This window comes from Pongo pygmaeus, chromosome 5 (genome assembly GCF_028885625.2).
Source record: "Pongo pygmaeus isolate AG05252 chromosome 5, NHGRI_mPonPyg2-v2.0_pri, whole genome shotgun sequence".
In the NCBI taxonomy this organism is placed as follows: Eukaryota; Metazoa; Chordata; class Mammalia; order Primates; family Hominidae; genus Pongo; species Pongo pygmaeus.
The window spans coordinates 100,981,517-101,002,511 of NC_072378.2; the positions used below are offsets into that span (position 1 = coordinate 100,981,517).

The 20,995-nt window shown below is 39.7% G+C and overlaps 1 protein-coding gene across 3 annotated transcripts in view; it reads left to right on the top strand.

Annotated features, from left to right (window-relative positions):
• Window positions 1–20,995, top strand: part of GRIK2 (glutamate ionotropic receptor kainate type subunit 2) — a 1,201,378-nt gene that overhangs the window by 334,935 nt on the left and 845,448 nt on the right. For all 3 annotated transcript variants that reach the window (XM_063666452.1, XM_063666454.1, XM_063666453.1), the window contains one exon: window positions 20,950–20,976. The gene's annotated coding sequence lies outside the window, so the exon portion shown is untranslated. The remainder of the gene's footprint in view (window positions 1–20,949; window positions 20,977–20,995) is intronic.

Sequence of the window (20,995 nt, forward strand, 5' to 3'; positions counted from 1 at the left end):
ATACCATCTCAGCTCACTGCAACCTCAGCATCCCAGTTTCAAGCAATTCTCATGCCTCATTCTCCCAAGTAGCTGGGACTACAGGTGCCCACCACCACGCCCAGCTAATTTTATTTTTTATTTTTAGTAGAGACAGGGTTTCACCATTTTGGCCAGGCTGCTCTCAAACTCTCAACCTCAGGTGATCTGCCCACCTCAGCCTCCCAAAGTGCTGGGATTACAGGCATGAGCCACCACGCCCAGCCTGTATGTCTCCTTTTAAGTAATGTCAATTTTTGCCCATGTTTTAATCAGATTATTTATTTGCTATTGAGTTTTTTGAGTGCCTTATGTATTCTGGTTATTAATCCTTTGTCAGATGGATAATTTAAAAATATTTTCTTCCATTCTGTGGATTGTCTCTTCACTTTTGTTGTTTGTTTCCTTTGCTGTGCAGAAGCTGTTTAGCTTAATGCAATCCCATTTATCTATTTTTACTTTTGTTGCCTATGCTTTTGAGGTCTTACCCAAAAAATATTTGCCCAGACCAATGTCCAGTAGCAATTTCTTAACGTTTTCTTTTGATAGTTTCATAGTTTCAAGTCTTATATTTAAGTCTTTAACCCATTTTTACATTGATTTTTATATATGGTAATAGATGGGGATGCTAAAAAGCCAGCTTCTAGTTCTAGGGGAAGGGGCCTCTGATTTCAAAAGATGTTATATTCTTTAAATTGATTTTCATTATATGATGTGGTGTCTGCTGATAGAAAAGGAACCAAAGAGTGGAAGTTGGCATGGCTCATCTCACTATCAGTCTAATTGACAAATTTGTGATTACTGTTCCCACAACTTTAAACCCTGGATTAGAGGTCTCAGTTACTAAGAACAAAAAGTAAGGCTTCTACCAATGGACATGGTAAATGTTCCACTAAGCTTTGGCTATGGCTACCACCTGATCATTTTGTGTTTCTCATAATAGTGGCCAAGCAAGCAAAGAAAGAAGTTACCACATTGGCAGGATAATTGACCCTGGTTGTCAAGAGGAGCTAGGATTTCTGTTACAAATGAAGCCAATAAAGGGTATGGATAGAGCTTAGGGTATTCAGTGAGATGCTTTTAGTTCTCCCATGCCTGATTGTAGCAGGACGAGCCACAGACAAAACTCCTCAGACACCGAATTAAAAAAAGGAAGTGGCTTTCTTTGGCCGGGAATGTCAGCAGACTTGTGTCTCAAGAACCGAGGTCTCCGAAGAAAGAATTCCTGGCCCTTTTAAGGGCTTACAACTCTAAGGGATCCACGTGAAAGGGTTTGTGATAGCTTGAGATCTATAGATAGCACATGTGGTTAGAGTGGGGGGTTAATCTTTTAACCTTGGGCCTGGTCAGTGGTGCCAGTTGGTCATTTCAGGAATGAAAACAACTTCATTCCTGTTGTTTTTCAGCTTTTAATTCCTCCTTCTCTTCAGAGACAGGAGACAGTAAGAGAAATGGCCTCGCTCCTCATTCCCCTCTTTGAGAATCTCACTCAGTGGTGCTAGTTCTCACTCTCATCTTCACTACACAATCCTAATTCATGACAAACATACTTATTTTCTACTATATAGCCCTTTCCCAATCTAGAGAGCCGCATCTTATTTATTTCCATACAGGTCACTGTTGATTGCTGCACAGGCATCAAATTTTAAGATAATTTGTTTGGAGATTCCTTTTTCTTCTATTCTAGTTATTACTTTACTCATATCAGTGTTTCCCCAGTTGCCAGTCCTCAATCTTATTTCAAAAACTATACTCATAGGGGGCTCAGATGGGTTATAGCACACATCAGGCTGGTCACTTCCTGGGCTGCATACCTTATACCGGGTGGCATTGTACAAACAAGTCCCTTTTAGAGTTCCAGTATGTTCATAATAACTATAAAACAGAAAGACTGTTTTAACTTTTTGCCCTACCTCAGTAACTTGATGCATACACTGGGAACAGTCCTCAGTCTGAGGAAGGTCAGTTGAAGTCCTTACTGTACAAATCCAAAAGTTAAGGAAGATAAGTCCCACGATGAGTTTCCTCATGCTTCAGCTATGTGTGGACCAGTCAGCTTCCGGGTGTGACTAGAATAGGGCTTGTCGTCCTCTTCAAAGTCACTTTGCAGAGGTTGTCCAGGCTTGGTCTTGCCTCCCAGGTCTCAGGTGCTGCAGGTTTTACGCGGCTGTGGTGGATCCAGGCTGGGATTCCCTCTACCTTTACAGTTGTTGGAGTGGTCAAGACAACAGTCTGGGGTCCTTTCCACCATGGCCGCAAGGGGGCTACGTTCCAATCTTTGATCCACACCCATTCACCTGGGGAGAAAGGGTGAATTGGGGAGAATAAGCTGACGGGGTACCTCTCATTTACCCAGGCTGAAATTGTTTGTGTAATTTTCCCTAAAGCCTGTAGCTGTCGCTGTAACTCAATTTCACCTAGCTCTTGAGAAATGCCTGGGAGTCCCCGTGGTATGGGATGGGGCCTATGATATAATATTTCATAAGGGGAATATCCTGTCCTTTTAGAAGGAGTACATCTAATCTTAATACCATAGGGAGAGCTTGTACTCACTTTAATCCTGTTTCTTGACACACTTTCCCTAAACTATTTTTGATAGTCCAATTCATCCACTCTTCTTTTCCAGAACTCTGTGGTTGGTAAGCGGTATTTAGTTTCCATGTGAGCCCCAATACCTTTGCTGTCTTCTGTACCAAGTCAGCCACAAATGCCAGCCTGTCATCTGAGCTGATTCGTAAGGGCAGTCCAAACCTAGGGATGAGATCTCGGAGAAGCACACGGGTTACTTCATGAGGTTTCTCAGTTCATAAAGGATAGGCCTCCACCTACCCAGAGTATGTACACACTAGAACTGGCAAATAATTGTTAACTCCACATTTGGGCATCTCAGTGAAGTCTACTTGGAGATCTTCAAAGGGGGCTGCGCCATAAGCTTGTATGCTGGGCAAGACGGTTGGACCTTACCTAGTATTGTGCTACCAGCAGGTGACACACCGCTGCACCACTGTTTTGGCAAGGGCTGACAGATGTGAGATGTAGAAGTACCGGTTTAATGACTTTTCAAATGACTCTTGGCCTAGATGGGTGGTCTCATGCACAGGCAATACGACTGTGGCACCCAGCAGTTGTGGCACGGCTATTCTTCCATCCAATAACCGGATCCATCCCTCTTCTATCACCTGGCCCTCCCTCTGCCTGGAGAAAGTCCTTCTCTTCTTTAGAATAAGTAGGTACAGGGTCAGGTGCCTGAGGGAGCAGGGGGGCAGTGACTGATGCCTGGTAGTGAGTGGATGCTGCTTTTGAGCCTCTGAGTCAGCTCGGGTGTTCCCCAAGGCAATCGAGGTGGAAGCTCACTGGTGTCCTCTGCAGTGCATGACTGCCACCTTTTGGGGGCTTCCACACTGGCTCTAACAATTGCAGGATCTCTCAATGATACTTTATCTCTTTTCCCCCAGAGTTCAACAGGCCTTTTTCTTTATATAACGCCCCATGCACTTGGAGGGTAAAGAAGGCATACCGAGAGTCAGTGTAAATGTTTACAGTCTTACCTTCATTTAGCTCTAAGGCCCAAATTAAAGCAATGAGTTCAGCCTTCTGGGCTGAAGTACCCTGGGGCAATGATTTGGCTTCAGTGACAGCATCCAGGGTTACCACTGCATATCCTGCACATGTCTCTCCTTGTGGGTTGACCAAGCTGCTCCTGTCCACATACAGCTCCCAGTCTACTGATGTCCAAGGATGGTCTCAGAGGTTGGGCCTGCTAGAATAAACTGAGTCCAACACCTCTACACAGTTATGTTCAACTGGGCTCTCTAATACCGGGAGTAAGGTGGCAGGGTTCGAGGTGTTACAAACTTCAATGGTTATGCAAGGATTTTCACAGAGCAAGCTTTGGTACCTAGTTAGTCTAGCATTCGTTAGCCAATGATGTCCTTTGGTATTCGTTAAAGTCACCACAGCATGGGGGGCCTTTATGTTCAGATTTTTCCCAAGAGTCAGCTTATCTGCTTCTTGTGCTAACAAGGCAATTTCTGCCAAGGCCCTGAAATATGGGGGCCAACCTTTAGAAACCCCATCCAGTTGTTTAGAGAGGTAGGCCACCGGCCTTGGCCAGGGCCCCATGGTCTGGGTCAAAACTCCAACTGCCATCTTTTCTCTCTCTGACACATATAGTGTAAATGGTTTTGTCAGGTCAGGCAGCTCCAGGTCTGGGGCCGACATGAGTTTGTTTTTTAAGTCATGAAAAGCCTGTTGCTGTTGGGACCCCCATTCAAAATGTTCCTTGTCACCCCCCTTTGTGACTCCAAACAGGGGCTTGGCTAGTACTGCAAAGTTTAGGATCCATAACCTGCAGAACCCCACAGCTCCTAAGAATTTTCTCACCTGCCTTTTGGTCTTAGGCTCTGATAGGTTGCAAATGACCTGCTTTCTTTCTGATCCCAAGTTGCGCTCCACCTGTTGGATAGTAAATCCCAGGTAACGTACTTGCTGTCTGCAGATCTAAGCTTTCTTCTTGGACACCTTTTACCAACATTCCTCCAGGTGGTGGAGCAGGGTATCCGTTCCCTGAGCGCACCCGACTGCTGTGGGGTGTCCCAGCAGGAGGTCATCGATGTACTGGAGCAACATGCAGGCTAGGTCTCTGGAAACTTTTGGAGGTCTTGAGCCAGCACTTCCCTGAAGATAGTGGGGGAGCTCTTGAACCATTGGGGAAGCCGGGTCCAAGTGTACTGAGTGGTGACATCTGACCCCGGATCCTCCCACTGAAAGGCAAACAGTTTCTGGCTCTCAGGGGCTAGTGTGATGCTAAAGAAAGCATCCCTGAAGGATGAACCAGGTGAACCAGTCAGTTGAACCAGCTGTCCTCAGCTGTAGCTTGGTTGACCAAGCGCAAATCCTGTACTGGCCTGTAGTCCTTGGCTTGGGAACAGGCAGGAGGGGAGTGTTCCATGGAGACTGACAAGGGACTATAATTCCAAAGGCCCTCAGCTGCTTGAGATGGACCTGGATAGCTTCAAGAGTTTCTCTGGGGACCAGACACTGTTTTTGTATGTCCGGCTGGGCTCCAGGCTTAACTTCTATGAGTGCGGGGGCCTGGTTGATTGCCAACCCTGGAAGATTGTCTTCTGCCCACACCTTTAGCCACCGCTTAGCCAGAGCTGATCCTATCTCTTGGCCTGGCCCAGTTAAGAAGAGTCTCCATTCCTCCTCCTGAGGAACCATGAGGGCCATGATGACTCCCGTTCCAAGTAGCTTTAGCTGTAAAGAGCCATGCTTTGTAAAAGAGATGGTGGCTGTCAGCTTGCTAAGTAGGTCCCTTCCTAGCAAAGGCAAGGGGCAGTCAGGCATGTGCAGGAACTGGTGAATCACTTCATGCCCCCCCACAGTGCAGGTCCAGGGCAAACAGAAAGCTTGCTTTGCTGAAACCCCTGTGGCTCTGATTATATCAATTGTCTTTTTGGATAAGGGGGTGACCAGGGTGGTTACTACTGAATGTTCAGCACCAGTATTGACAAGAAACTCAATGTCCTTGCCCCCAACTGTCATCCTGACCATGGGCTCTTGAGGACACATGAGCCTGGTCTCCCTCAGTCCAGTAACCCTTCTGCCAGGTTGAACAAGGCCCCTTCATCCTTCTCTGAGGCCTCCTGCTCAGAGTCACCTTGTTTCCTTTTCAACTGGGGGCACTTGTCCTTCCAATGTCCTATTTCCTTACAGTAAGCACACTGGTTACACTGCAAACGTGGACACCCAGACTGGGTATTTTTCCTGGGACCCCCCTTCTCTCACCCCTTCAGGGGGACCCCTCTCATAGCTGTAGCTAGCAGGTCGGCATTTCACCAGGCTTGGCGTTCACTCTCTCTTCAGTTCTCTCTGCGGCTTACTGCATCTCTATTCACAAACACCTCATTGGCTATCTCCAATAACTGTGAAGTATTCATGCCTGCAAACCCATCCTGTTTCTGCAATTTTCTTCTAATGTCTTCTGTGCTTTAACTAACTAAAGCCGTGTTAATCATGTGCTGATTTTCAGGGCTATTGGGATCAAAGGGAATATACATACGATAGGCCTCACATAGTTTCTCGTAGAATTGTGCTGGGCTCTCATCTTTCCCTTGAATGACCTCAGAGACTTTGTTAACATTTGTGGACTTCTGAGCTCCCTTCTTTAACCCTTACAGAAGGGCTTCCCTGTACCAGTTTAGCCTTTGCATACCCTGTCTTCTTTTGGGTCCCAATGGGGGTCTGTTCCTGGTAATTGTATCCTCACATACTCTTGTGGGTTTTGGTAATCAGCAGGCACTTAGTTTCTTCCAGGCACTTAGTTGCTGCTTGGAGCACTCTCCTCCTTTCATCTGTGTTAAAGAGGTACATGAACAACTGGTGGCAATCAGTCCAGTTGGGGTTATGGGTCTGGATAATAGTTTGGAGCAAACCAATTATAGCTTGAGGCTTTTCGGTATAGGATGGGGTATTGTTTTTCCAATTGAGGAGATTGGCAGAGGTGAAGGGTTGGTACACAAAGGCACGCCTTTCCACCATATGCCCATCCTCGGCTATCCCAGTATACCATTGCTCTCTCAGGGGCATTTGTATCCCAGTTCTAGGCCTCAAACGGGCTGCCAAAGGAGGGGTTTCTCTCAAGGTCTCGCATCCTTCCTTTTCTACTCTGGGTGGCCTAGGGGTATGTAGGCCTTGTGGAAGCTCGGGCGCAGTGGGCTCAGGAGTGGGAGGCCTTCCTCCCTGATGAAAGGGTGGGGGGCACTGGTGCTATTTCTTGCCATGAATCCTCTGATGTTGAGTCCGACAGGACTTTAGGAGCCAACTCCCCTCAGCAGGTGGAGCGGGATTCTTCCTTGGCTGTCTGTCCCTTTGCCACTAGTACTACTGCTGCCTGTCCTATTAACTGCTGTGGGGGGTCTAAAACCAGCTGAAACTGAGTGTCTATGTATGGAAACTGGTCTGGGTGTCCTGGCTTACCAGTTACCTTGTGCCATACCTTTGAGACAATGGACCTGTCTAGGCTTCCTACTGATGGCCAACCCACTTCTAATGTTGGCCAGTCTATCCCACACAAAGTTCTAAGTTTACCTGGTGTCACAGTAACTCCATAGTCTCCATTAAATCCTTTCTTGAAATTTTTCAACATAGTTCCTAGCAGAGTTGGCTTACTTTGCATTCCACCCATCTTCCTCCCAAGACAAAACAACACTCACACCACAAGAAGGAAAGGGTAAAGGGGTCACTCACTCACCTTGCCCCTCTCAAACTCAAGCACTCACTTTCACTTTTCTTTTTGCAAACAAGTCAAGCCAAATCGAAATCAATACTGAGACCAAAGTGCCAATAAGGGCACACTGTGGATGATCAGGCCACGCTTCCACTCAAATGGAGTGGGCAAGTTCCAAAGACTGGTCCTACAGTACCAGATGTCTGGATTCCAAGCGCTGGTTCCTTCCTCGTGTTCAGCTGCTATGTTGATCCTCTGTGGGGGCCTGCCATGCACAGCTCTGATGAGGTGTTCTAGCAGGGCAAATGCCTACCCAGGAGTCAGGCTCTGCGTCGTTCAAGCTGGCCGGATGTTCCACAGGGCAGGGCTAAGCCGCCTAAGGGGCTGCCTTGACTGTCTGTTAATCACCTCAATTCCCAGTCAGGGAACCAAGAAACGGAGCAGGACCAGCTGCAGACAAAACCCCTCAGACACCAGGTTAAAGAAGGAAGAGGTTTTATTTGGCTGGTAGTGTCGGCAGACTTGCGTCTCAAGAACTTAGCTATCTGAAGAAAGAGTTCCTGGCCCTTTTAAGGGCTTACAACACTAAGGGGTCCATGTGAAAGGGTTGTGATAGATTGAGATCTATAGATAGCACATGTGGTTAGAGTCGGGGTGGGAGTTAATCTTTTAACCTCAGGCCTGGTCAGTGGCACTTGTTGGTCTTGCTGCTGACTTCATTCCTGTTGTTTTTCAGCTTTTAATTCCTCCTCTTCAGTGACAGGAGACAGTAAGAAAAATGGCCTTTCTCCTCATGATGATAACTAAATGGGCACTGCAGCAGCCACATCTGACAAGAGTACAGTAACTAGGCACTCAGACACTTCAAGGATGAGAGTCTGAGTCACCCTACCAGGAAAGCAACCTAGAGAAGCTGAATCAGTAGTTGAGGATTCTTTTGCAAAAAAGCTAGCATGGGGATGATAAAAGGAGACAGTGCATACCAGTTATGGCTTCAGGATCAACTGAAACTGTGAGTGCTGTACTTTATTCCACCAATATTCCTAATCTAATTTTATGAAAGAAATTGTGAATCAGTGATGGGATGGAATGACCTTCATACAGGTTATGAGTAAATCTGGGTCACGCAAGGGGAGGAAGTAGCAAGATATTCAAGTGACCTACCTGTGGAATTGGTGTATTTACTATTTTCCTGTATCTTGACACCTCTTCTGACTGATAGGACATGTGACTCAGTGCTCACTCTGATCAACAGATCCTTCTCTGTCTGTTCTAAAGGCAGGCTAGAATTAATCTCCACCCTCCGCCACACACACACACACACACACACACACACACACACACACACACACACACACACGCTCTCAACCAACACTTGATAGGGGTTGCTATGTAAATACATACCTTCCTCATCTTGGAGTGGAATAACTTGGTGATGTATCTTCTATACCATCTCCCGAGTTCTCTAGCAAAATCAATCTCCAGTTGCCCATGGTGATAATTCATAATACATTTATTATTAACTTTTTTCCTTTTTCTGTTTCATTTTTCTGTTCAAATACTGGTGTTCTTGGAATCACCTTCCAAGTCAGCTACTTATACTGAAATATTTGAATTAGAATTTGTTTCTGGGGAACCCACACTAAGACAGCAAGTGACTTGTTAAATGCCAGTGGTAGTGATGATATTTAATTCCAGGTTTTCTAAGTCTTATACCAGTTTTCTTTTTACTATTGCAGTCTGGAAGTGTTCTGTATATACTAGACTTAAGATTGACATTAACTCTAGACATTTATGTACACATTAGAAAGGTAGAAATAGAGTCAGAAAATATTCCTTCCAGTTCTTTTTTATGCACATGTGGATTTGGACTTTTTCAAAAGGAAGTATAAGTATTTACTATAATCATATATGCTTTCTCACTCTTGTGCTCCCTTCAAAGGAGGGAGGATTCTATCCTGCATGGATAGGTCAGTTCATAGGCCTTCTTTTTTTGTTTGTTTACAGTTGGGGTAATGTGCTGATTCTTGTGAGGGCAATATATTACACTATACCTCTTTCTTCTGCACAGTGGGATGTCTCAAGAATAGAGAATTTGGGCTTCCGAGGGGGGCATGGTGTGGATGGAGTGATGGCACAGGCATGAAGGAAGGAAAATAGAAAACCACTGTGTAGCAAAGGTTGGTGCACTGATGAACTAAAGAAGGAGTGCCTTTAGCCATTGACATGACAGAGAGAACATATGGCAAGTGAGAAGAGCCATGTGGGTTGAGTTTTTGTAAAGATCTCCATCTGTATAGAGAATATGAGTGGCAGTGATAGCTAAAAAGGATTTTAAAGATATTTTACTATGTCTTGTGGGGTTTCTAAAGAGATGAGTGAAGATTTGAAGTAAATTGTATTTAATTTTGTTTTACCGTTTCTTTGATTGTACTGCCATGCCTGGCTGGATCACAGCAGACCCCTATAATTTTCAGGTTAGAAGTCCTTACATATGCTAGAGCCATTATAAGTTTAAATACAGTTACTGCTAAATTTAGCTTGTAGATCTTCTCTTACCTGCATTAGAGGCTTATATTTCTGATGAGGCAGCATGATGGCTCCTGGGATAAGAAGTAAAGGAAGAACAAAGAATGAGGACAGCAACACAGATTTAATTTAGAGATGAAATCCAGAGAAAAGAGCCAGAACTCCTAAAACGATTTTTAGTGCTTCAATCTTTCAGTCGAAGGCTAATGACTCAGGTAGGTCAGGTGTTGGAGGAGTCAAGGGAAAGCAACAGAATAGTATGTGCTCAGGCTATTGTGATCCTTGTGAAGAAGTAAAGACTCTTTCTGGGAGAGTCACAGTGGGTGAAGTTTACCTGAGATGATCTCTCAGTGGTATTCCTGAGCTCAGACCAAGCCCACTGTCCATGTCTAGGCCAAATGCAAATGTAGACTTTGAAAAAGAGGGACCATACTAAGAAGCTGAGTTAGTGTGGAAAAGAGAAACAAAAGAAGAAGGAAAAGAAAGGCAAACTAAGCCTGTTGGTTTAGATATTTTGTGTTTTTTAAGGATTAACTTAGGTAGGAGCTTAAAAGTAGCCATGAAAGAACTTGTTTAGTCTCTAAAAGAATAGGAAGGCTGCTGGTGATGCCTTCAAGGGGAGAATTACAGTGAAGATTTGTCACAGGAGGCTGAAAAGAGTTGTTCAGCTAGGGAACGCAGGTTAGAAACTCAGCTGGATTGAACACAAGGGACATGTTTGAGATAATTAAATTCCTTGTGAGTAATAAATTTGCTGTAAGCTTCATATTGGACAAAAAGAAGTAGACTCAACTTTGGAGAATACATAATATGAAAAAGGAGGCCAAGACTCTTGAGATTATTTTAGTAATTCTTCCAAATATGCCAAAACTAAAGAATATCAGGAAAAAAGCAAAGATCAGAAAAGGAGTGGCTAATAGATATTGTGACTTTGATAGTGGTAAGAATAAAGACACTATAGCAGAAGTGGAAATATAAGATAGGAGAAAAACTTAATTGGGAAACAAAGTGAGACAGAATGACAGTAGCACGAGAAGGATTTCAAAGGAGATTTTGAGAGAATAACTAACACAAGTATGTTTAACAAAACTGCAGCAGAAAATACTATGGAGTAGGACAGCATCGAATTCTGATTGGCAGGAGATACTTGAAGAGACATCTGAGGAAACTAGTCATCTTGGAAGCTGGAGGGCAAGATAAAAAGTTATTGGTTAGTAAAATCTGCGAAAAGAAATATGGTAAAGGGAGAAAGCAAAGTAAGATTTTTAGTCCTCTTAAAATATTGGAGAAGTTTTGAAGCAGAAACACTTTGGAGAGTCTCCCCTAGAGAGCAGGGAAAGCCAACTGCTGAGGTCCATAATCTACATACATGAGCAGAAGATACCCAGAGGGTGGCATTATTTCCAGCATATCATTGTGTGGTCTGTTCTATATTAGCCTCCAGGAAGGTTGTGTAGGGCTTATGGGATTTAAGCAAAACAAACAAAAATTTACAAGCCTGCTCACCAAGTGAGGTGACAATAGGAGAATCAGATTAACATAAGGGGAAAGATATATTTGCTAGATCCTACACCAAAAAATTATGTGTTAGCAATTTGTTTCCTTAAAACGCGAAGAGAATACATAGTAATGTCCCCAAATACTGTTTCTTGGGCTGTATAAGAGTTAGGGGCATGGGGATCCAAGAGGAAGAAGAGGAGAGATGTAAATGAGATATATTAAGTTCTAACTTCAAATATAAAGAGATATTTTCTATCAAAAGCATATTTTAAATTTTATTTATTGCCATAGCATATTGCAAACTTGAAAATTCTGATTAGTCTTAAAAGTTGCAGATTTAAATATTTAAATTAGAAAGACAGAGTTATGCATTTTGAAGGCACTTTGGATTAACACATGTTCAAATAATAGACATGTTATTAACACATGTTATTAACACATGTTGAAATATCTTTATATTATACTCCTTTCTTGGAAAGTCCCTAAGGGTTGACTACTGGAGCCATGTATTCTTCATATTTATGGCAGCATATGAGGTAGAGATAAATGGATACTTTGAGATGCATTTCATAGATAGAAATAATAGGCAGGGCTTACCTAAATTAAATTTAAGGGGATAAAAAGAAAAGAGAAGAGCCAATCGTAAGGCTATGATTTTAGTTTAGTCTAACAGGAAAGATGGTGGTGCCATTTAATGAGATGGGAAGATTTTAAGAGGAACTGAGGGGTTTATATTAAGAGGGTGATTAGAACATGTCAAGTATGAGATGCCTATTGGAGATCTAGGTAGAGATGTAAAGCAGAAACTGGATATACAGGAGTGGAGCTTGGTGCCAGGGATAAGATTTTGGAAGTCAGTTCAAAAGCAGCAATTCTATCCATGAAACTGGAAGAGATTACACACAGAGAGATTACTTACAGAAAGATGAAAGCAAACATCTCAGAATAGAGCCCTTAGGCTCCCCGATATTGTTATCAACTGAATGTATCCCCCTCCCCACCAAATTCATATGTTGAAATCTTAACTCTGAATGTGATGGGATTAGAAGGTGGGACCATTGGGAGGTATTTAGGTCATGAAGGTGGATCTCTCATGAATGGGATTAGAGCCTTTATCAAAGGGACCCCAGAGAATCTCTTACCTTCCTTCCACCATATGAGGATATAAGGAGAAGACAGAATAGGGTCCTCACCAGAACCTGACCGTGTTGATACCCTAATCTCAGACTCTAGCCCCCAGAACTTTGAGAAATAAATTTCTGTTGTACGTAAATCACCCTGTCCATGGCATTCTGTTTTAGCAGTCCAAACTAAGAAAAATATTAATAAGTCAGAGAGGAGGATAGTCTAGCAAAGGAGATGGAGGATAGAAGAAAAGGAAAATCAGGACTATGTGACACCATGGAAATGAAGGGAAAAATACTTCAGAAAAAGTGAGTACTGTGTTAATGCTTCTTAGAGGCCAAGGCAGAGAAAACCAGTAAAGTAGATATGGACTTAACAAAATGATAGTTTTTTGATTGTTATAGATAGAGGCATTTTGATTCAAAAGTGAAGGAAGCCTGAGTGTGAATGGAAAGTAAGGAAGTGAAGAACATGAGAGCATTTATTTTTATTTTTATTGTTTCAGTTTTCCTGTGAAGGGCATGAGAGATGAAATAGTAACTGACGGATTTGGAACTGAGGAAGGTTTATATTTTAAAGAGAGTAGATCTTGGAACCTGTCATTAGCATATAGTAATGGCATGGTAGAGAAGAAGGAATAAATAATGCAGGAGAGACAGGAATGACCGTGGAATAAAAGCCCCAGAGAAGGTGAGTGGAAACAGGATCAGGAGCACAAGTGAAAAGTTGGCAGGACATACTTTCCACTAATGCAAAAGGGAAAGCAGAGAATGAGGGTTAGGGTACAGCGAAGTCCACCAATTTGGTGGTTGGCAGACAAAGGAATTCCTATCTGGGCAAAGAAGGAGGAAGCTATGTGTGACAAATCTATCTATTTGTTCAGGACCAGAGCAAATATTATTCTTTTGATGACACTAGCTAAGAGATATATCAGTTTTTCGCTAATGAAGAGGTAAACTAGAGCTGCCATTCACACCATATAATAAAACTTAGGTAGTTTTCTTTACATAAAGTAGATTCAGTCATTGCTAACAAATCCTTTTATCATTGCCAGAAAATCTCCCAAGGAAGAATCCCTCCAGGGGTTATTAAAAACAGATCTAAGTATTTGAAGGACCCCATCTTTCTACCAGGACACAGTTATGGTGCCATTCATGGAAGGTCAAGGAATCTGGCTTGCCTCAAGAAGCTCTTGCATTTGAAATAATATTAATAATAAGCCATGTGCAGTGGCTCACACCTGTGATCCCAGCACTTTGGGAGGCCAAACTGTGTGGATCACTTGAGGTCAGAAGTTCGAGACCAGCCTGATCAACATGGTGAAACCCCAACTCTACTAAAACTACAAAATTAGCCGAGTGTGGTGGCACATGCCTGTAATCCAGCTACTTGGGAGGTTGAGGCAGGAGAATGACTTGAACCTGGGAGGCGGAGGTTGCAGTGAGTGGAGATCATGCTATTGCACTCCAGCCTGGGCAACAAGAGTGAAACTCCATCTTTAATAATAATAATAATAATAATAATAATAATAATAATAATGAGAAGGAGGAGGAAAACAGCTGGACAATTACTGAAGACCTACTATATGCCTATGCTGTATTGAGTGGTGTACATTAATTACCTGTGCAGTCCTCATAACAGAGCTCTGAGGCTCTGTTTTCAAATGTGAAAAACATACCTTCTTTTCACATTTGAGGAAATGCAGGTTTAGAGAGGGAAGTGACTTGTCCACAAGTATAGTCATGTGCCTCGTAACAACAGTTTGGTCAATGACCTACCGCATATATAATAGTGGTACCATAAGATTATAATGTATCTGAACAATTACCTTTAGCCATTGTAACAATACAGGGCAACACTTACTAATGTGTTCCTGGTGATGCTGGTAAACAATCCTACTGCACTGCCAGTACTATAAAAGTCTAGCACATAAAATTATGTATAGTACATAATTCTTGATAATAATGATAAGTGACTATGTTATTGGTGTTTGTGTTTACTATGCTGTGCTTTTTATCATTGTTTTAGAGTGTACTCCTTCTACTTACAGAGAAAGTTAAGTGTAAAACAGCCTGAGGCAGGTCCTTCAAGAGGTATTCTAGGAGAAGGCAGTATTTTCATAGGAGCTCTATGTGTGTTACTGCCCCTGATGATCTTGAAGTGGGACAAGACATGGAGGAGAAAAACAGTGATATTGATTAGCCTGACCCAGTATATGTCCAGGTGAATGTGTGTGTTGCATCTTAGTTTTTAATAAAACGGTTTAAAAAGTTAAAAAATAAAAAGTAGAAAAGAGCTTATAGAATAAGAATATAAAGAAAATATTTTTGTACCTCTGTACAATGTGTTTGTATTTATAAGATATAAGGTATTTGTATACAATGTATATAAGGTACTTACAAGACCCAAAAAGTTTTAAAAATTAAAAGGACAAATTTAAGCTAAGGTTAATTTATTATTGAAGAAAAAAGTTATTATAAATTTAGTGTAGCTTAAGTGTCCAGTGTTTGTAAAGTTTACAGTAGCGTGTGGTAATGTCCTAGGCCTTCACATGCACTCACCAATTACTCACTGATTCATCCAAAGCAACTTTCACTCCTTCAAGCTTCGCTCATGGAAGCGCTGTATACAGGTGTACTGCATTTTATCTTTTATACCACATTTTTACTCTACCTTTCTGTGTTTAGATACACAAATGCTTATTATAATTGTGTTCCAATTACCTACAGTATTCAGTACAGTCACATGATATACAGGATTACAGTATAGGAGCACACCATATAGCTTAGGTGTGTAGTAGGTGATACCATCTAGGTCACTGTAAGTACACTCTATGATGTTTGCACAATGACAGACTCACATCACGGCAAATTTTTCTCAGGACATAATTCCATCATTAAGTGATACATGACTGTATATAGTTAGAGTTTGAACTTAGACCACTATGATTCCAAAGGCAGCAGTGTGTGTGTGTGTGTGTGTGTGTATTCACATGTAAATGTGCTCATGAACTGTTGGGTAGTTTACCAAATGTTGCTAGGTTTAAAATGTACAGAGCAGGATATTGATAAATTTTATACTCTGATTTCTCTAGAGTTCAGACCAAAAACAAGACAGAAATCAGTAAAATAAAGTACAAGTGAAAGCCAGAATAAGAACAATAAGTAACATAATATTGCAGAATTTAGAACAGGAAACTGAGAGAAAAAGTTTGATTCTACTTTAGTGCAAGAAACAGATTGAATACAACAGGAAAATAGCTAGCTTGCTAGACATAGATATAATATAAATATAGATATAGATAGATATAGATATAGATATAGATATTGTTACTGGTTCTTAGAATTATAGAATTTCCAGCACTAGATGCAACTTCACAAAACATTCCAACCAGTCTTCCCATTTACAAGTAAAAAAAAGGAGGCCGGTAGAGGAGCAGTAGTTTGTCCAAGGTTAGAGGAATAGTTAATGTACCGATATTAACCAAAGACTTCTTTCCTGTTTAATGCTTCTGCACTGTATCATGGGGCCTCTTGTAAGCATAGATTAAAAAAAAAAAAAAAAGCAAGAGAGAAAATTAAAATATAAATAACTAAAAGAACAAAAGAAAAAAATATGATAAAGATGAGAGAAAGAGAATTAAAAACAAAAAAGTGGGTACACTTTACATACATTAAAACATTCAAGAAAAGCATGTTGAATGATTTAAGAGAACTGTGGTCAGATTTACATAAGTGTGATGAAGAAGAGAAGAATTGAAGAATATTCTATGAAATGAGTTCAGATATCATGAAAGAATCAGGAATTAGGAAAAGAATGCCAAATAGCATGTGGAAATCAAAGCAGGGATGAAGAAACAAAAGCTTGGAAAGAAAAGTTACATATATTTTGGTGGGTCTGAGAGCCATAGAGCTGAATTCAAGACATTTGAATATGTTCTCATCAACCTCTGACAATAGTATTCAATGATGTATGGAAAAGTGTCAAATGACTACAATATTGCAATCAGGTGCTAGTCATGTTTTCAAAAAGAATATGGGAAAAGAGAGGCCCTTGACATGGTTAAACAGTTTCAAGTTGCTGTTTTCACCCAGTAATCCTGCTGCAACTGTTCTCATGAATAGTTATTGGATGACACTTGCAGTGGTGTGCCATAAATCAGAAGGAAATGGCCAGTGAACTTGAAATTACAAAATATGCTATGAGGAAGGTAGGGAGAATAGTTTTTAGAGGGACAGTGTTTTTCTCTTCAGGAACATGCTGGGATATATAAGCACAATGCATCCAAATGAACCTAGGATGCCCATACTCAGTGGAGGTGGGAAAAGATAAAATGACAGATGGAATGAAACAACATATCTGTATTATGTAAGTTGTCCTGTGTTCTTCTTCTTAAGGAAATGTGACAAATCTATACCAAGTTAAGAATACAATTGGAGGCTTCCAAATTAAAAAGAAGTATATGGGCCTTGCTTGTTAAATGATATTGTCTGAGCCATAACAGGATGCTGGAAGACACAGGACAAATTATAGCAGTACGGATAGTATTAAAGATGAAAATTTGCGGAAGAGTAGGCAACAAATCTTTAAAAAGATATTTTTATAGTGTTTTGTAAGACTTGCAACCCTTATTCTCTGTAATGTGTTTTGTCATTGTAATGTGGTGTGATAAAACCTTAAACTATTGGTTTGTAGTATGCATAATTACAGATTTTTTTTAATTTGAAGAAAAACCTAAAAAGTATGCCATTAATGGCATGCACTTTATAACATGCCAAGTACTTTTCTCTGTAGTAAAACATGCTAATTTTAAAAGTCATAAAATTGGATTGATGGACTTGAAGCTAGACAGGGTACATTAAAAGATTTTATTTCTAAGGAAGGTAAATAAAACAAGGAAAATAAAAACATGAAAATAGTATATATCTCATATTTGCAATTATGATAAGAAAGTTATTGAAATATGTTTGTAATTGTATTGCATTTTCTGCCATTTCAATAAAAATTCTTTTTTTGGGGAATTAAAGCTTGTGTTTTGTTTTGTTAAAGTATAGTCTAATTAAGATTTTTTCCCATGTTCTAGGAATATTTAAATGTTTATCATGCAATTGTATAGGGAGTCATAATTTTAATATTCTAGTTCCTAGCTAACCACAAACTGTAGACAGTAGGATATTCCAAGGGGATTATTTTTAAAATATTATCTGCAGTGCCCACAATCTAAAACACTTTTATTCTTTGCTTTTCATTCACTCTCTACAAGATAAAAGTATTGTGAAGAACACTCAGCATCGTTCCTACTCCATCTTATCCTGTCGCCTGTTTTGCTAGGGCCAGAATCCTGGGCACTGAATTCTCTAGAGTCCCTTGCTCATATAGTTCTAGTTTCTACCAAGAGACACTTGATGACATTTGGAAGTTGTAAGGAAAGTGGGGAATGTTATTCCTCCTCCAGTAGTGGTAGATAGTTGTGTGGGCTCCAGAAAATATGACTTAAAACAACAACAACAACAACAACAACAAACCCCAATGTACCCTGTAAAATGCATTATTATTAAGTTTACAGCTTGGTGAATATTTACATATGCATGTATCTGTGTGACCAACACCCTGATAAAGACACAGAACATTTTCATCATCCCAGAGGTTTCCTTCATGTCAATTGTCAATCAATACCCACCTGAGGTAACCACAATTGTGATTTCTAACAGATTAGCTTTGCCTGCTTTTGGAATTCATGTAAATTGTCTCACACAGTTATGTATGGTTTTTGCATTGTTTGGCTTCTTTTACTCAGTATGTTGTCTGTAAGACTTATCCATGTTGCTGCATGTGGCAGTATTTCATTTTTTAGTTCTTGTGTAGTAGTCCATTATATGACCATGCCATACTTTATTATCTATTGCACTCTTAATGGACATTTGTATTGTTACAAGTTTTTGGCTCTTAAAAGTAAAGCTGATTCAAACATTTACATATATATGACTTTAATGGTCATATGTAAAGATGGGAAACTTGCATCAGCCTCCAAATGGGCCTCTTTAGAGAGTTCCCTCAGGAATTATCTCCTTGGTGTTGTTGGTAGCCATGGGCATTGTAACTGGTTTCCTGCAGTTCCTGACATGAGAAGATTTTCCTGAAATCTAATGACAAACTTAAGATGTAGAAGGAGCCTTCCCTGTTATTTTTCCCCCTTCTGACATATTTGCAAGCCTAGAATTCCCTTTATTCAATTCCATTCTGCTTGAAATAACTAAAATGATTTCTCTGGTACCAAAAGTGTGTCTAGGATATAGAATGTCAAAGACAAAGACCTGAAATTATCTTATCTATGGTTGCCAGAGAAGGTACAGAATTCCCAGTCACATTTGAATTTCAGATAAACAAAGAATTATGTTTTATTATATCTATGGTTCATGCAATATTTGTATTTCTATTTACTAAACTTGTGAACTCTATTCAGACATGGTTAAGACAAAGGCAGTGATATTGCAGATATCTGCCAGCTTTTGGAAGGCAGGGAAAATGCAGTCACAGTAATGCAGCCTGTGGTTGCCAGGAATAAAGCTACATGCAATGAAGGCAGGGCTTTGGGAGATCAAGTAATACTTTGCTAATTATGTCAAGTCTCAACTTTTTAATGTGATTGATATAATTTTGAATGATAATTTACCTCAGAGAACAATATTAAAAAGACAATTTAGATTATTGTTTCTCTGTTTCATATGACAGTGAATACAATCTAAAATAAGTTGCCCAAAGATTAGGTTTAATCACATACTTAACTAAAAAGTGCTGGGGTCTATCTGACTTCCAGCCTAGCTATATTCAATATGCTACCCAGACCCTGGTCATTTCTTGTCTCGGCTTGCTTTATGTTTTTGTTTTTTATTTTTACTTAGCATAATTATTTTAAAATTTATCCAAGTTGTTTTGTGTATTAATAGTTAATTCTTATTTATTGGTGAATGTTATTTCATTGTATGGATACATCACAACATGTTTATCCACTTACCAGCTGGTTTATGCTTGGGTGGTACCCATTTTTGGTCTATTGCAAAAAAAGCTACTATAGGCCCTCATGTACAAGATTTTGTATAGATATATACTTTCATTTCTCTTAGGAAATTACATGTGTTATAGATATATTTTTAACTTCTTAATAAAGTTCCAAACTGTTTCCCAATATGGTTGTATTATTTCACATTTTCACCAGCAGTGTATGTGAGTTCTAGTTCCCCTGCCCCATCACTAACACTTGGTGTGGTAAATATTTTAATTTTACTCATTTTAGTAGGTATGTAGTATTATCTTATTGTAATTATCTTGATTATATTTTCTTATGACTATTTGCCATTAGTATATCCTCTTCCATTTTTGAAAAAATTGAGTTGTTTTCTTATTATTCAGTTTAAGATGTCTTTATATATTGTAAATACCAATCCTTTATCAGATATATGATTTTTAAATATTTTCTTTGGTCTGTGGTTTGTTTTTGAATTCTTATAACAGAGTCTCTCAAAAAGCAAATGTTTTTAATTTTGCAAAGGTCCATATATTTTTTGATGGATTATACTTTTGATGTTTTATCTTTTGTCTAATTTAAGGATACAAAAGTGTTTTGTTTTATTCTAGAGATTTATGTTTAATGTATTGTATCTAGGTCTATAATCCACTTTAAGCTAACTTCTATATATGGTGCAAATTATAGAAAAAGCTCAGTTTTTTGCTTATGGATATTCAATAGTTTCAGCACCATTTGTTGAAAAGACTATCCTTTCTCTCAGGACATGCCTTTGAACCTTTGTTCAATACCAGTTATCTGTATATATGTTCGAGTCTATTTCTGAACTCTCTATTCTGTTCCATTCTTCTTTTTCTCTATCTTTATACCAAATCACACTGTTTTGATTATTGTAGATTTAAGTATTCAAATTAGGTAGTGTTAGTCATCCAATTTTTTTTTCTAAATCAAAGTTGTTTTGCTTATTGTACATCCTTTGTATTTCTTTATGATGTTAGATTTCAGAATTTAGCTTGCCAATTTTTAAAACAACGTCTACAAGAATTTTAATTTGCATGACATCAAATCCAAATTTAAATTGCCATCGTAAAAATATTGGGTCTTATGAGCCATCAAACAGTGTATAATTCCATTTATTTTGGTCTGCTTTGATGTCTCTTAGCAGTGTATTTTAGTTTTCAGTGTATAGGCCTTGCACATCTTTTGTTAGATGCATCCCTATTTATTTTACTTTTTGATGCTATTGTATTATTTTTCCATTTCAATTATTTTCTAAGTTCATCTCTTTTATTATGAACTATGAATTTTCAGTTTTAATAATGATAACATTATTTTTTCTTTTTGAGTTTTTGAATATACCTTGCATTCTTGGGATATATCCCACTTGGACAAAATGTAGTATTCATTTTCTGTATTGTTGAGTTTTGTTTGCTAAAATTTTATTAATAATTTTGCATTTGTATTTGGGAGGGGCATTATTTTCTAGTTTTATTTGCTTGTAATGTTTTTATTTTGCTTTCAGGTCAATGATGGCTTCATAGAAGAGTTGGTAAGTATTTTGTGCTCTT